The sequence below is a fragment of the Diprion similis genome, chromosome 1, assembly GCF_021155765.1.
Source record: "Diprion similis isolate iyDipSimi1 chromosome 1, iyDipSimi1.1, whole genome shotgun sequence".
Classification (NCBI taxonomy): Eukaryota; Metazoa; Arthropoda; class Insecta; order Hymenoptera; family Diprionidae; genus Diprion; species Diprion similis.
The window spans coordinates 3386328-3403879 of record NC_060105.1 but is presented as its reverse complement, the minus strand read 5'-3'; the positions used below and the strand labels follow the sequence as shown (position 1 = coordinate 3403879).

The 17552-nt window shown below is 43.9% G+C and overlaps 1 long non-coding RNA gene across 2 annotated transcripts; it reads right to left on the bottom strand.

Annotated features, from left to right (window-relative positions):
- Nucleotides 1–839: 839 nt before the first annotated feature.
- Nucleotides 840–10494, bottom strand: LOC124404856. 2 transcript variants are annotated; one of them, XR_006929034.1, is made up of 6 exons: nucleotides 10074–10494; nucleotides 5024–5323; nucleotides 4209–4405; nucleotides 3593–3783; nucleotides 2879–3158; nucleotides 840–1604 (listed from the first exon to the last, which is right to left on the bottom strand). It is a non-coding gene; the product is annotated as an uncharacterized LOC124404856 (long non-coding RNA). The 2 variants fall into 2 exon arrangements; XR_006929033.1 differs by lacking the exon at nucleotides 840–1604 and having other exon boundaries at nucleotides 2748–3158.
- Nucleotides 10495–17552: the final 7058 nt, after the last annotated feature.

Genomic DNA, 17552 nt, shown 5'->3' with positions numbered 1-17552 from the left:
TCATCTTCCTGTTTCGTATTATAATCTTCAGCGGTATTATAAAACTCGTTGCGGTTCACTGAAATTTTTCCACTTCTCTAACCCACGTGTGACTAAGCCTGTATGAGAAGCAATGTTGCAATTGACATGCACCGCAGGTTATGCTTCATGGGAATATTTGCAACGGGTCGCGACTTTGTCTGTCACTCAACTGCGCAAGGTATGTATGCACATCTGTTATAGTGTTCAATGGCTAATGATGTCCGCAACCTCTCAGCGACTGGTGCATAGGTATATGCGAAAGTTAGGTAATTTCATAGTCACGCATGATCAAAGTTCACGTAAGATCGAGCAGGACGATTATTTTCTAACATAATTTATGTTCGTTAAATTAAAACTGCGTACTTATTCTGCTGATTACGATGAGATCGTTGTTAGATTAGATTATTACGTATTACGATCACACAAAACAGGATTCTTTTTTACCGACAATGATTATTCAGCAACGCATTTTTCAATTTCGATATCTGAGAAAAATACATTCAAGATCAGTACGCGATGGTAACAAATTATTTAGTTTTTTTCTTTTTTTCACAAAGTTAAAAGGTAAAATCCTTCTGATCTTTAGAGTAAGTTTATATCGTTGAGAGAGGTATAAGCTGCAGCTTCGAAAGTATAATACAAGCTATTCGACGCCGGGTTTAACGGACGCAGTTTTTTATCGATGATCTGTATCTGATCGATGTGATCCAGGAAAAACGTTCCCACGCACACTAAGGCCGTTAAGTGAAAAAGAGTTAGCCCTCGTGCTCCCGCTGATCCGTGCAGACCGCATTTGAAATTTTGAACGAGGGATCGTTTCGGTTCGTTTAGTGAATCGCGGATAAAAAGATGAATTCGTAGATGTTTTCAGGGTGGAGAGTGTTAATAAATTAGACGAAAAGCTTGCATATGATTTATAAATTATACATTCAACGCCGTGTTAACTAATCGTGTTCATTTTTTAGGTGCTGCTCAAATTAGAGTGAACAACACTTTTTCGGACTACTTTATATGGAGATTTCTGCCATTTTTATGAAAAATCAAGAAGTGAAGAATAAATCATTAAATTCTCAACTCACGAAAAGGAAACACGTACAGAGTATCGACAAAATAAAGCAACACCATCAGTATAATATTCTGACGTGCAGTTATTTTGCATCTACCGTTGGCTGCATCTTCTCATTTGCAAAATCTGATAAAATTAATTGGTTGTAAAATTTTTAAAATTAATGCACATTGCCAATTGACTTATATAGTTTGATTTACAGTGTATCGCAGTCATGCAGTAAGATAATAAATCGCGTATAGTTGTGCAAAGAAAACTCGATCCAGACCACTGTAGCATTGTATGCACCACACAAACCTCTCTAGAACCGAATTTGTCGCCTGTTATCAAACAAATTCGGATCTACAGGGTAGATGTAGAGCATTAACTGGGCCTTCTAAATTACAACATTGCTCGCTGCAATGGGTTCGCCATCTTCTATGCAACCGAACATCGTACATTTCAATGGTAATATGGTTCTCGGTTTGCCCAGTATGACGAATCGCTGAACGTCCATGAAACTATCCATCCGCATAATCTGAAACGAAAATTTATTTAATCATGGGAACGGATTGAAGAATGTGTGTACTGGAAAGAAATGGTGAATTATTTATCAGGGAGACGGATTCGTTTCTGGACTATCTGTACAGCGGTAAATGAAAATAGTCGAGTTCTTCTGCAGTCTAGACCAGAGTCTGATTTTCAAGTTTGCAGAGTCATTCGGAAATTGGTTCTTTTCGTTTAGTCATTTTTCAGAGAAGGATCCGTCCACGTCTAATAAGCACGAACGATGAGGCTAGCATAACTTTTCGAATCACTTTCTCATATTTGCAAACACGAAAGTCATTGCTAATTCGTTATCTGACATGTTCGTCGACGGTAAACATTCTTTTGCCCCCCTTTATTCCTGCACCTTTTTTTTTTTTTATTCCGTCGAAATATTTCGTGTATCAATGTAGCAACACATTAAACTAACAAAGCTGCCTACTTAAGTACGAAAAAATTACAAACCTACAATATCATTTTGCGGGAAAAAAATATGTAATTTACGATGCATCGAAGTTGTTTGGTTTTTGAGTTTGATACTAATTTTCAAGTAACGAAATGAAATATCACTTTCATAGAAACAGGGTCATCATTTTTTTGTAATTATTCTTTTTGGCATTCACGAGTTCGTCAGATAGAATTTTGTTACAAATTTATTGATCAGGAAATAAAGTTGGCTAAATTGTGTCTTGTACTACAATCAATGCTTTTTTTTAATGACGGATCACTAAGATTTTATGCAAGTCGATAATCCAGTGTGTGGACATATTTTTCAAGGTGTTAAAAAAATCTGTGAATTCTAGATAACAGTCGCGATAGTCACGACGACGTTAATCGAACGCGTTTTGAATAACAAAGAATATCGTTCACCATACGAAATTTCAGTTTTCAGAATTTTTATTCGGATCGAATTCGCAGATAAGCATTCCTGATCAATCCTGGCTTTTTTCATCTCTAAAATTCGGTATTATGACGTTCTGTTGTCGTTGAAATCTAAAATAAACGGTCAAGAGATCTAATTTAGACTTCAACTTCGCAGCAACTTCTTTTATTCTCTATTTAAAAGCTAATGAATACTAATACTATCACTGAGTATTTTTATTTCTAAATGATAGTATCTCAACTATTCTCTGACCATAAACGCAAATGATCAAGCGCATATAAATTGATCTCTTCGTTATTTTACTGCAAACAAAATATAGTCAAGTATTTCTCTCCTCATCTTGGTAGCAGTGAAGGACCACATAATCATAACAGCGTTCGTACCTGTTCCAAGATCAAATACGGGGTCAAGTTCAATGAAAAATATCTATAGACAACATATTTCTCGGCTCTTCAGGGCACTGTATAAGCAAGTCGACTGCGGATGAGCGAGGTGAAGATGATACAGCGGTTTGCACAAGGCCGGCTTCGGGTAGCGGTAAATGCAATCTCGATGTCCTGAGGTGCATCGGATTCCTGCAGTGCATCGATATGTGCCTCCACAATATTTCCGAGCCGAAAGGTTACTCGGTCACTCAGTCAATTTCATCTCGGTCGAAGTTTCCTGCAATGAGATAATTGATTGATTGGTAATTTGATACACCTGGTGAATAAACTCTTATACATTCGATTTCAATTCCATCTGACGACTAATTACACCTGAGTTCCAATAGTTTATAACCAATCGATGCAACAATTTTTACGTGACTAGAACGAAGTAGATCGTTCTTTGATATATTTCGAAAAAATGATGTGATAAAAGCGATTAATGCATTGAGTATCAAATGAATGGATACATTCAAGTGTTCCTCCGTCTAAAGTCGACCGCTGAGTATTGCTGTGTATGTGTGTGAAATGCGGCTGCACGGGGCACTTTTAACGAGAAAAGAAGAGACGAAATAAAAAGAGGAGGTTTGTTTGTCCTCCCCAGAATGGACACGTCTATCAACTGCTCTTCTGGGAGTACATACATAAACGGGTCGTGGAATATATACATACCTATACACAATATGTCTTCATTCACCGGTTGACCCGAGAAATCGGTTTTTCCGTAGAAAAAACCTCGATCCCCTTTGTAAGCAATTATCGAGTTGACAGCTGGCGACGTGCCGTAAAGGATTGACCGACGGTGTTTGGTTTGGACTCGTTAAGTGGACCGAGTCGTCAGTTCTCGTCAGCGCTTCCAGGACCTTTGGGAAAAAATTGCACCAGTAGTTACAAGCCTCGAAACAAATTCGTATTTTGAATAATCAGTGACTACTTGACACCGAGGCTAAACGGTCACCCTTATTTGTCAAACGTTTAAGATTAGCGGTGTTGGGTTGGAGAGATTAAGTTCTGTGTTCAACGGATTGGATAAATTATCTCCAAGTGATCCTAATCTCTTCGAGCAACACACCCCTAGAGGTTAGCTGCTTCGGGTGCCAAGCTAAATACTGGACACAAACAAGAAAAAGAAGAAGAAGAAGAAGGTTGAGGATTTTGCAACTCTCGACGAGACGTCAAAACATGTCACGTCACGAAGGGAATTAGAACCGAGTCTCGGGTTTAACTGGTTCCCTGACCCTCACTCCGACGAGTCTCGTCCCCCACCCCGAGGCTCGCCCACGCTTACATTTTCGGAGCGAATAATTTCATCCCCTGGGATGAGCTCGGCTCAAAGGAGAGGACTTCGAGGGTGCAGACGACGGGGGGTTGGCCAGGAACGCAGTTTCGCCAGGCCTTCGGTGCGCCTCCATCGTCCTATCGACCCGACGCCGACCGCCCAGCGACGACGCCATAATACCGCCAGGCTCCCCGCCACCCTTCTCTCTGTGGATGAAGAATAATTTTATGCATTGTAACTGTTGCTTGAGTCGCGCCTGCAGCCACCCATCCAGCTAGATTCTCTGCCCAATTCTTGTGTAAATTTTTACCATTTTACGGTACGTGATTTTATCGCCTAGATACTCCATCCTCCCCCCCCCCCCCCTCCATGCACTCCGCGAGTTTGCAGGATACGGTAACGGAATTTCTACACTCTATCCCTAGGGGTATGCGGAATATAAATGAGCTACGAATGAAATATTGTGTGTATTACTCCGCGGAGGGTTTTTTCCTTTTCATTTTCTTCTCATTTGTTTGTTTTTTTTTTTTTCATTTCATTTCATTTCGTTTTAAGCTCTCTATCTCTCACATCTTGGCTTTGTTGATCCGTCGAGAAATGTAGAATATTCAAATTATCTAACCTGATTTTTTTTTTATCCTCATTCAGTCGGGGATTCAAAAATCAAATCCGTAGAACGACGAAGCTGGAATAAAAATTAATAGATATGTCGAAGCCGTGAATTTAGGTGATGTTCTTTGATAGTTACATTCAGATCTCGAAATCACGATCCTTTGCCGATTTCCATTTCATCTGTAGGTAGAAACACGTATGCACACACCTACCTCTGTCGATGATTGTCACAGTTGAAACAGGAAGTGAACAGCATACGTGCTTTCCCCTCAAACAAGGCCTCCGGCCTCTCGGATGGAGGGAGGACAGGCGACAGGCCAGGATCGAGACGAGGGCGAGGGTACCGGGCGAATAAACCAATAAGCAGGGCAACCATCTGCCCGCCAGCCGGCATCCCATATTCTTCCCTTTTCACTTTGTTCCTCGACGGAGTCAGGAATGAAATTCACGAAACGGTGGGCACCGGAATACCCAATCGGGCGGCTGCGTAATAAACCCGTTCCGGCCATTCTCTGAAAGGAGAAAATCAACCAAAGGGAATATATTGTAGTCGCGATCATCGAAGTTGCATGCACTTCGCGACTTCTAGACACTAAATAAAAGCTCGCTATTCCAATAAAGCTGGAAACTTTCTTCTCTCATCGTCGTTTTGTTCAGCCACACGCCAGAGTCTAGACGCTAATTACCATCAACCGGATCGATCCACCGCGTAGCATATTACATGGTCTTATTTTGAAATCGAAAGGAGGAATATCCGAGGAAGAACGACTTCAAGAACCAGGTGTCTCCACTCAAGACTATGGCTTCACTGTAATTGCAGGAAATTAAACCTGACTTAAGGAAAATTGGATGAAGAAGTGATTCGAGGTGCGGATAAAACATCTTCCAATATTGGCTCACTGACTTGGAAGGGGAAAATGGCGGAGGAATAAAAAAAGGATCCGATCACTACAGTTGGAAGCCGAGGATATACGGCATTGGCAGAGCTTGCCAAACAGCAAACCTTTACTCGGTTCCTCCGCGTCCTCGCTCAATCGATCGCTCTCGCTTCTTGATGCTCTCGACCCTATAGACGCGCGATACAAACTCCAGCTCCAGGCACCCTGTCTCCCCAATTGATCCCCAACCCCAACTACGATCATAAAACTTTGACTCAAACTTTCGCAACTCCTTTTATACCGTGGTGTCGTTTTCCTTATACCTGGCTGCAGGATCTACCCTTCGGGAACTGAGTGGAATAAAATTTGGGCAATGGTAAGGGGTAAGGGAGAACTTTTGGGTTTTTTTCTAGTACCTTTAAAAAATCCTTCGAAATTTATGCCCGCAATAACACAGACCGTTTGGGAAATCCTGGGTGCAACTGCAGCTCCTCGTGCTTTGGAAATACGCTGTTCGCTCGGCGTAGGGTTGGGCGGTCTCAAGGCTAAACAGTCGCCATCGTAAAGTCAGTGGGGTTTCTGTTTCAATAGCACGTCTACCTGCCCATGGGATCCCAAGAATATCCAGCGCAGAAGTTACAGTGGCGTAGCCGTTAATGGATATGAAGAAATTTTGAACCGTAGAAAAGTGCGATTCACACTGTCAAAGATCGGCGATTGATTTTATCATTGAAATATTAAAATCACAACTGAGTAAAATTTCGCCAATTGAATTTCCATTTACGCGTTATTTCTCTGATCAAAACGTTGACTTCATCTGTGGGAATCTAATTCGGCCATGTGACGACGGAGTACCGCGGATCTAATGAGCCCTCGTTTCGTAGCTCGTAAACAAACGTAGACGGATGACGTAATTCGGCACGGAAACGCGTTAATTTATATGGCGTCGGTGTAATACAGCCACGGTATCAAGTTCCTCGGTTTGCGAACTAATTTGATGAGCCACAAAATTATCCTCGAACGTTGAGCTGTCGGACAGCTGGTAGAAACGGTCATTTTTATTACCGCATCAAACGTGCCAGGTCGAAAACGCGCAGAAAATTATCGACGGACGTCCTTTTCGTCCCTTGGGTATAATACAGTGTCCGGATCAATGTCGAAGCTTTCACCGGCTGAAAATGGAAACAAAAAATGTCACTGTTTTCCGACTTCCATCCTTCCAGCAGTCATATTATAAGATAACGGGTCGACCACACGTGGAGAAGAAAGAAAGGTCGCGTGGCAGACACGTGGACGAGTGCGAGAGGGTGGCTTTGCTATTCGTTTATAACTACCAGAGATCTAGCAATGAGAGTGTATGAGAAACAAGTATGACATTGAAGCCTACGAGGCCTCGTCCCGATGCTCGCGGCTGATATACACACCAGAAGGATCAGCGCCGGCGTCTCGAGGCTCGACACATCGATCATTCGCGTATTTGTCGCGTCATCCTACATGACGCTCTGCCTTCTTGTTTATTTAGATGTCCGCTCACGGCTGCTGTCAATATGCCTTAACTAATAATCCTTCAAAAATCTTCATCCGGTCTTCGGCCGTAAGTTGGACGACCCTTTGCCTCCGAATCGATTAAATCAAATAGCGTTTGCAGGTAAGTAGAAATAAAAAAAGTATCGCAAGGTGATAGACTTCGTGAGCGTAGAAAGACGTTCCTGGAGTATAAGACACGCACGTATGTCCAGTAAGCGAATAATTCTACACGTGAATACGTGCAGCACCGCAGCTGCATTCTGAATGCAATCGCCAAGTGCCTGCAGATAAAGCGAGAGATGAATCAACGATTGCGGGAATAGTTTCTCGGGATTTTATCGAGCGGAATAAGACGCGAATATATCTAAGGAGTAAAAATAATCGTCGAAGATGCAAAGTGCAGGAGTATGCATGCACTCGCCGAGTTTGCGTCGGTTCCAAGATCTGCAAGAAGGCGCAGAAGCGCTCGACTTTTGGCTCAAACGATCGTTGCAGTCTTCGAAGCGTGGGATAGTGCAACAATGCGCCGATGCAGTCGCAGCATCGGAGCTCCGATTTATAAAAACGGTGGGCGTCATCGAACTGGCCCATGATTCAAGGGTTCGAAGGTAGGAGGTGCTCGTGGAATGCAGCCGACGCTGCAGTCAGGCCGGTTCGTCCTTGATTGGGCCTCGATGTAAGTTCAAGTCTCTCATGCCTCGATGCAGTATGATAGTGGCTGTTACAGCAACTTTTACCGAGATGCGAAAATACGCACCTCGTAAACACTGGGCAGGAACTCATCTCCATGCTACGCGAAATTATGTCTGATGCAAAAAAATATATACGCGTCGCAATATCACGTTGCGAGATGGCTCGAGAGAGGCGAGCTTATCGACTCTAGACTCACGTATTTATACATGTAGGTTTAACGTATACAGGAGTATACACGTTTCGGTGTTTCAATTGCGCGAGGTCGTTGCACCTTCTCTCTTTCTCTCTTCTATCTCCCTTTCTTTTTACCCGTCTCACATCAGCACGTGTGCAAAATACTAACGCTTCATTTTTTATGTTAATCTTCTTTACCCGGGGTAACCGCAGAGTGTTGTGAAACGCAATGTTATAAAGTGTATTGTAAACAATCCTCATCTTCGTGTCCCCCCTCTTGTGCTTGGGCACCAAAAGTAATTTACTATTTCAAGTAAATATCGGAAATTGCTAATTCTCTCTATCCTTCTTTGTCTCGCTCTATCCCACTCTTTCTCATTCTCTCAGCCTTATTGTTTGTATGTGAGTTATTCAAAGAGCCTTTTTTCGAATAGCTAAGTCACGGTAAGTCAATTGTATAAATTTCAGAAGTTTTACTTTTGTCATGCGTGAATGCCACGTGCTTTTTTTTCATCCATACTTGTTTACATTTAAGTAACAGAGATCTAAGTTCTAGATTCGAAATTTTAACGCCCTAAAATTTTCTGTTTTTCGGCTGAACGCCAAAATGTTTCACGTTTGCGGATAGAATACCAATCGATTCGTACTATCAAAAATGGAGTTTTTATCGAGGGAATTCTCGGACATAATACTCATCTGAAAATCGGGATTATACAGGAAGTTACTTTTTGATTTTTATTGCACAGTTGAACCAAAAGCAGTTTATGTATGATCTCTGATCAAATACTGTTCAAATTTTATTCCGTGCAGATCATGTTACTTAGTAGAGCTGAGATGATTCTATTAGATAATAACATTTCAATACATCAATTAAAAATAGATGAACAAAAAATATATCAAGGAAAACGGTAAAATGTCACAAATATCAAATATCTCTACAAAGAAATCGATTAAGGAAATGATTTTATCAGCATCACTAAAATATTTCGCGATCAACTGATAGAGGAGTCATCTCCGTATGATTGTAGTTGAAAATTTCGAATCGAAATAACGGTTGATCTGATTTCCTGCAGCAGATGTTTCTACTCGAACTGTATACAGCTATGCATTGTAACGCATTTATACAAGCACACGACTTTCTTACGATGCCGTACTTAAAACTTATGACACCTAATCGACGATGACATTTATTCCTCTGGTTTTATTCTATTTCTCGAAAATTGTTTATTAATTTAATGCCTAAATATCTTTCCTCACAACAAGAAATTTCACGCTTAAAGAGAAACCTTCCCAAAGAGTTATTTGTTAATCCAGAAGTTCACAACACTCGGTGAAAGTGATTTATTATTCAGAGAAAATAATGATAATTCGTTGAAATCGTTCTTAGAAAATTTTGAAAACCGTTTGGAAATATTTTGAGAGAGACGACGGCCATCATGCGTGCCTACATGCGCGCGCAAATTCCATACGCATGCCCGCGACGAGTATCTACCGGAGGAACCCCAGAGACCCATGATTTTTCGGGGGTGAAAGCCACCCCTCGTCGCGCACCGATTTACCCGCCATTGCGTTGTTTCGCTCCGCCATGAAAGAGAATGCAAAAAAATTACGAGTGCAGCAGTAGCAACAGCATTGATTAGGTACAACCAAAGCTCCCAATAACTACTGAAATCGATTCATATCTAGATTGCAAATGAAGAAACAGCTGAATCTCAACATCAACCTATAAAATATCGATGTAAACAAAATGCCACTGTCTCGCTATCTCGATTGCTTTGTTTATCCTTACGTCAACAATTTTTCCGAACTTTACTGGGTCGATACGAAACTCATTATCCAGCTTTCGTTCTCAGAATGTTTGCATCGAAATCATCCCCTACGATACGGTTGGACAGGGCGGGAGAACGGGAGGATCGAACTACATACGTGATTATATATATATATATATAAAAAAAATGGATCAAATTTAAAAATAGCGCAAAGTACTCACCTATCGATCGCTGAATTGAAGAACCTCGTGATATTTATACAACAAAAGCCTCCAAAGAAGAATTCGTTGAAACGGAGCAACCGGCGCCTGCGATGTGACGGGTAGTCGAAAACGAACTCATGAATCCCAGGAGGAAGCGAAGTCGTAGAGCGCTGCGCGCGCGCTTTTGGAGTTCGGCGCGGCGGCTTCGGAGTGCCGGATAAGTGTTGGCGACGCTGGGTGACGCTGAGCGACGCTGGGCGTCACCTCATCGCCTCGCCGGGATCAAGTACCGCATCCGGCGTCGAGAGGCGGCGGAGGGGATTGCAAATTGTTCTGAACTGCGGGCTGAGGGATGGCCAGAGTTCGTTATTGGAACACGAAATAACCAAATTCCACAAAAAACCGGCTGCTGGTTGAGCCGCATCCGACCAGCTCCCACGGCGTCTTCCAGGCGACTGCCTCGCTTGCTTCTCGCTCCAACGTCGCCGGTATGAAACGGCATTACCATAAATTATCATTGGCGACAGTAGCCCAGCCGCCGGGCCAACACACTCGAAACTATACAGCCATGGTTTGGTTCCTCGCTTTTAGGGTCGGTCGTAAAACACTCGGTGAGGCCCCACGTCGGACCCCACAATAGATGCGAAAAATCCGAACAAAATTGACGCGAAGGCTGCCCGTCGGTAACGACCCTCGGTTTAAAATTTTCGAAATCATCAACGCTCGTGGCGGTAGACTCTCGAACGAGAAATGCGGAGACCATTCTGCGCTTAAAAAACGAATTCAAATTTCTCAGTCTTGTTGGAATTGTCCCACTTTTTTCAAGTCAGCTTCGTTAATCATTCAAATTTTACCAGCTATCCTGGAATGCAAATTTATCGGGGTATAGACCGTGTGCCGAACGTAAAATTTATTGACTTGTACATTCAGTTGTGCATCACCTACTTCCAACTACATGAATAATGACCTTGAACTTGAACTGGTATTTGAATCAACACGCTGCTTATACCGTCAGCTGTTCCGATAACGCAAAGTCATTGTGGGTGTGGAACGTCGTCGAGTTATTTTTGTCTCACTACATCGTCCAGGATGGAAAAGCTGCAACAGCAACATCGTTACAATGAAAGCTATGAAAAAAATGTCCGAAAAATTTTTGGTAATAACAATCAGTGGCAAAAAATTTCGAGTAACAAATAACAAAAAATATAACACTGCAGCAGTAAGAATTGGCTCAATTGCACATGGAAGTAAAACCAGTCCAACCATCACGATTGTGCGAAAATAGTATTTCTCAACAAAATTTGGATTTGAACTTACCTCCACGGTTGTACACTTATCCACCTTCGTAATTCGTTGACCTTTTCTAGCGATGGTTCCATCGACGGACTGGTGGTCGGTACTTGGGTTACCGATTGGAAATTTATCCGTTGTTGGGAACAAGCTTGGATACCATGGGTAGATGTTTTCTTACCTGGCTCTGGTAACTGGAATGGCCTCGTCGAGATTGGTACGATCGTTCCTCAAGTCGTAAACTACTTGAAATGTTACCATACCTCGCATGACGGTGATGTGACCATAACCACGTGATTGCACTGGGTTCACCAATCGCTATGTAGATGGCCAGAGAATTTTTGATGCATCTCCTTACCATCGCATCAGTCTTGGTCCAATCCCATATTTCCATGCAAAATCAACATCGTTTTAGCCATCAGTTTTATCGATTTACAATGTTTTTGGAGCAATGTAAGCACACGGCTAAATGAGGAAATCATTTTCTCGGGTAATCAGTTTCAGTCTAGCCTTATCCACCATTCAGGGTCTGGATGATAAGTTATGAAACTGATTCTGCATGTGCAATTTTCGCATGCATATTAATGTGCAGACTGAAGATCTGAAGTGGAAAAATGGTCAGCGAAAGAGTTTCCACATCCATGACGTCAGTTAATCGACTGCAGGTGGTCGGTTTGGGAGAAGGTCTGAGAGGGTCGTGAATGGTCGACTCCTCCCTGGGTGCAGTAGCTCCAGTCAGAAAGACCCACCTCTCTTTAGCGTAGACACCCACCGCCTTGTGACAAGTGGTTTGATTCATGATGGCTGCCTCACGAACGTTCCGCCATCTCGTGTGGCTTTCAGAACTAGCTTTTACCATTTCCCTTTTCTTGTTCGTCGATGTGGCAGTTCGTAGAACGGACCAACTGCCACTTGTACCGACACCAGGTAGCTGGCTATGGCCAACAGCCTACCTAGTTGATGGCTTTAAGCCTAGGTGTCGAAGAGATTTTCCTCCTCCAACGACGGGCAAACGAGTGTTTGAATTTGAACATCAAGAAGGTGTTCCGAGCATGGTCCGTCTTGATGACAAATCATGCACCATGCTGCGGCACCTTGCACCAAACATGAAAACTTGAGGTACTTGATCCTCTTTCAGAAAAGAGCTTTTCGCCTCACCCATTCCCACTAGCTTTTAAATAATGGATGGGAATTAGCGAGTTATGAGTTGCTAATGACTCCGATAATAACGCGCCGCGTCCGCTTGCGGGTGTTCAATGCATCGTTGAGAGAATGGATAGAAGCTGGATATGGATACTCGTGCGGTACCTAAACGGTGTTTGATAGGAGCGTTAGTACGATGCAGGAAAGCGCCGTTCTTTATTACATAATAGATTTGTGGCGGGAGTGAAGGCTCACAGGACCCCAGCATCACGTGTATGGATGTGTATGACGTGAGTGTGAGGCCACATGGGTCAGTGTGTGCAGAAACACAGTCAACCACGTCATATCGCGTTAGCTCGGCGTCGCGACGCGCCAACTCCTTGCCAACCTGGAGACTCCCAAGGGCACATCCAACGGCAAGCGTACAGATATTGGGGGCTTTCCCGGGTATTCTAGGACAGCTAACTGACGTTGTACGGTACAGGTTTGGAAGAAGACCCGACCGTCTTTCATTGGAGATGACGTAGAACACCGCCGACTCGTGCCGTCCAGTCCTTCCGCTCGTCAGAAGGTGTCGTCTTCAGTTGGCAAGGAAATGCGTGAAGTCGTGTTGCAGCCGTGGTAACGTATTCGTATAAAATTTCAGGTTTATTGCGAAAATCTAAAAAGTTACCATCTGCTTTGTCGTGCGGGAGAGAAATAAAGGTTGAGATAATAGTTGTTGGAGTAACTGGAAGCTAGTCACGTACTGAATTCCATCATTTCTTCAGAGAATTTTTTCCACGAAGTTTGATAAAGAAATTCTGCCTTTTTTCTATTACCAAGTGCGTAAAAGGAAGATAAAAAGATTGAAAATGAAAAAAAAAATTAATTACGCTAACAGTTTCCATCTCAGATTCTTTCGAAGTGTACGAATTCCGGGATTTCTTTCTTCACAGAGCTGCGATTACACCTTCAAGTTCAGCGGACCGAGGAAGAGAGTGATTAATATTACGAGCGGAGAGTTGAGGCGTTATTGTTGATGTTTTGATAACTGCGGAGAATCGATATCGCAGAGAAAAAATGATAATAAAACGGGATAAAGATGTTTGCGGGCCCAGAACTCACTCCGGTTCCTCGACTCGTTCCTTTTTCGTTTCCTCTTCGCTTCTTTCAGGCTTCTGCCGGGTCTTGACGCGGCTCCCGCGAGTCTCCGTTTCTGGGTGGTTGATGGATATACCCCCTCCATTAACCCCCGCGAGATCCATACAATCCGTAACGTGAGTATAAAGGGAATGAGGAAAGAAGGCAAACTATTTCCGTTTTAAGCCCCCGAAATGAATTCCACCCTTAAAATCGTTCGTCCTCGTCGTTTTAAGTTCAAATTTTTCTAACCTACCACAGCATATCGCGTATATACAGTCGAGAGTTCAAGTGCCTGAGGAATTTCATGCACCCCTCGCCCCTCGCCCCGGCTGGATCTTTTCTGCCCGCATAAAATAAGGGTGCGAAATTTCGCTCCTCTTTTACCCTCCTTATCCTTAGCCCTGGCTCTCTCACTCTTCGATCTCCGATACGTCTAGGTGCAAAACTCCGTGCTCAGTCTCCAGCCTTGAAGGCTGGTCGTATTAGCCGTACCGCTCCGCGAAAGCCTCCTGCAAAACTATTACAATTCCTCGCGTAGCGGGTTCTGAACCCTCACCACGAGCACCCCTTGGCCCCGCGGCATCGCGCCCGTCAAGGGAGATTTATGGCAACTCGAATTCCTCGACTACTAGTCGGCGGGGGTGAAGCGAACTGAAGCGAAGGGGGTGCGAGGCGCGGATGGGGCTTCACGGGGGCGAGTAGCGGTGATGTTGGGGGTGGCGGGGGTTCTCGTCACTCTGACGTGACGGCCACAGAACTCCCTTGCCCGCGCACACTTCGTCGGGACCCGCGGCGATGTGGCTGGCTTGACTGGATGTCGGTGAAAACAGTTCTGGCCCCTCACCCCCCCCTGCCCCTTCCTCGTCCCCTTGTCCTCCCCCATTCCACCCCACCTCCTCAACGGCAAACTCCTTTGCAAGCTATACGGAGCTACTCTTTGACTTTCCTGCCTTATTATACTACCAAGTCGGTGACAGCCGAACCGACGATGCTTGCCAAACGCGAGCAGAGAGAAAGACTCAACGAACGTTACCCGAGACTGCAAATTTAACTTGCGAAATTAGAAACCTACGGTATTGACAACTTCTAGTCAATGGAGTCTTTTGCTATTCTCAAGACACACGGGATCTCAAAGAATGCGGTCCAATTTCATTCTTTCATTTCACGACATGTATTGTATGTACAGTATCATCTTGTGCAATGTAGGTTTTTTCATACTGCAAACTGCAGTTTAGAATTTTCGATGTCAACGTTTATGTTTGAGAAGTTGTCAAATCAATTTGTTTCTACTTTTTCGCTTCGAATTCAATCTCCTGAGTGCCTTAATCGTCTTTAGGAGCACCCTGATGCAATTTGAAAGCTTATGTGGTCTCTTAGCAAGTAAAGTCGCTTTGGATAGCTTCGCAGGTTAGACGCGGTGATGGGTAACATATTCTAAATGAACTTGCATAGCTACACTGCGATAATCGTGAGTTCATCAAGTAAGTTGAATTGGGGAATCACAGCCTATTTTTCTTTTCCAAGATTCGCGGATTTGATACGAAATTCCTGAATTTAATCAGCAGCATCTTGACATTTCCCAATTCAACGATTTCCACCGACGAATCAGTTTCAAATTTTTCAAGCCATTTTAATTGATGACTCTTCAAGAATATACCGTATACTTTATGGATGAAATTGCATGAATCCAAATGCTAAGATTAGGACAATAGCGTCTATGGTGTTGAACTGTCGAGAATAACTGCAGTCGAATATGGTGTAGACGGAAAAGAGAAACGACTCGCACCCCTGCGTATTTAATATTTTTCAAGCATCGATTTGAGCGCAGAAAGAAACGCCTACAGGATAAAGACAAAGAAAGTTACCGCCATGGAAGTTCTGAGACATTGGTATGGGTGAATCGAGCAGCTCTCACCACCCTGGCAGCCAGCACCCACCCACGGAGCCAAACTAATCAATAAACAATTTATCTAGAAGGAATCTACCCCTGATTGAGTTACGATTCACTGATTTCTTTATACTCGCGACGATCCCCCGCTTCGTGGTCCGCGGAAACAAAAAGTGCAAAAACATTTAGTTACTCTTCGATTTCCGTCCGATCACCAAACCCGTTCCCTTAATTTTTCCGTGGCAGTATTCACAAGAGGATTAAAAATTTTTGCTGCAACAGTTCCATCACGAAATTCTAAGCCTTGACAAAGCTGGACGCGGTGAATAACCGGTTGACGATAACACGAGCCTTGACAACAGGACAACTGCGACGTGTATTAGGAAACGGAAGCACGTGGGCGGATCACGTAGCGAGATGAGAGGGCAACCGCGTGCGATGGGAGAGTGTGGAAGCGTTTTCACGGTCGCACATTAATGCTGAGATACCGAGCCACGCGGAGATCGGAGCCAAACCGGGGAGGAAATTTACGGGATAACGCCGACGGCGTTTCAACCCTTTATCCCTTCCCAGCTCGGAGTTCAACAGGTGGTTGTTTCGCCTGTACGCCGTTTGTGCACGTTATAATTTACACTTTAATTGATTTATACCTTCACGCGCAACGTCGATTCCCGAGGGAATCGAGCCCGTCTTCCCAAAATTTTCCGCGTTTCTGTTACCGCTGCCGTTGCAACACGAGGAAACCCTTCTTTCAAAATTATTCCAGGACTCGCTTTCATGCAAATCGAGGCCGAGCAAGGGCCTTTGTACCTTTATTGGCACGGAGAACACTCACCTATTCCAACCGGCCGTACGGCCTTGCGCGAATTTCGCCCAAAAGGGTTCCGCTTATAAATCACCGCAAGTCGTGCCGACCGGCCTTCCGGACCCGTTCTTTTCGCCATTTTCCTCTGCTACAATCCCTGAGGTCAGAGAAGGCCCAAAACGCAGCGCGGTCCCCGATCGGTTTTCGCCGCATAATGTATTCGGTACTGTAACCTGTGCAGGGCGCAGGTATATAATTGGAAATGCGAGGAAAGTTGGAGAACGCCGAGTGGCTCGGGGGAAGAAGGATCATTAATTTTTGTCCGGAAAACACCGGAGGCTCCCGGTACAGACACACATACCTACACCGAAGAACCCCGGAGTTCCGCCGCCCCGTCCTGCTCGGGACGAGACCCGCACCCTCGCCGCAGACTTTCTCGTTTCGTTTGTTATCCTCTCGTTCTCTCCTCTCCTCTCCCGCGCTGTCGTTCGTTATTACATCTTGGAAACTCGCGGATATTTCGAATTCCGACTGACGTCTAACAATAAGAGCGAAGCCGTCTCGCGTATCTATCGGGGGCCAGACGAGTCTCGCATCGAGTTCGTAATGCGCTTCGACGTCGGTATCGAGGTCTGGTCATTAGCTGATGAATGCTGATTGACATCCGGTCAGTGATGGGCACCGCAAACCGCCGAGTTTTTGAGCGCCAATATTTTTCAGGAAGTGTAAGCCGAGTAATAAGCTTTATAATTGTTGAGGAAAGATTTCGTGCTGACGGGGAGATAAAATGCTTCACTATTTCTGGGTCACAGCTTTGGATGTGGAGAAGATTGAGGGAACAGCGATTGAGATACATGAGTCGGTAGATTTTTTTTTTTTTTTTTTTTTTTTCGAACATTATTTATGCCGTGATTAATTCCGGCATAGAAGCGTGAATAAATTCTATGCTAGTATTAACGCGGGCGAAAGGATCTTTTACAAACAATCAGAGAATAGACGATTTTAACGCGATCTGAATTTCTTCTGAGAATTCGTTACTTCTTCATTTTATCAAACTGCGGTGAGTTAGACGTCTGACAAATTTTCTCTCGCGTAAGGGATTATACACATCAAAAGACTAATTAACAGCTGCTGTTATATTAGAACAACGTGCGCGGTTATCGAGAAGTTATTTCTTCTCGGCGTGGATGAATTTATCTCCCCCCCCCCCCCCCCCCTCTCCCATCGCCAAGGTGTTCGAATTTGC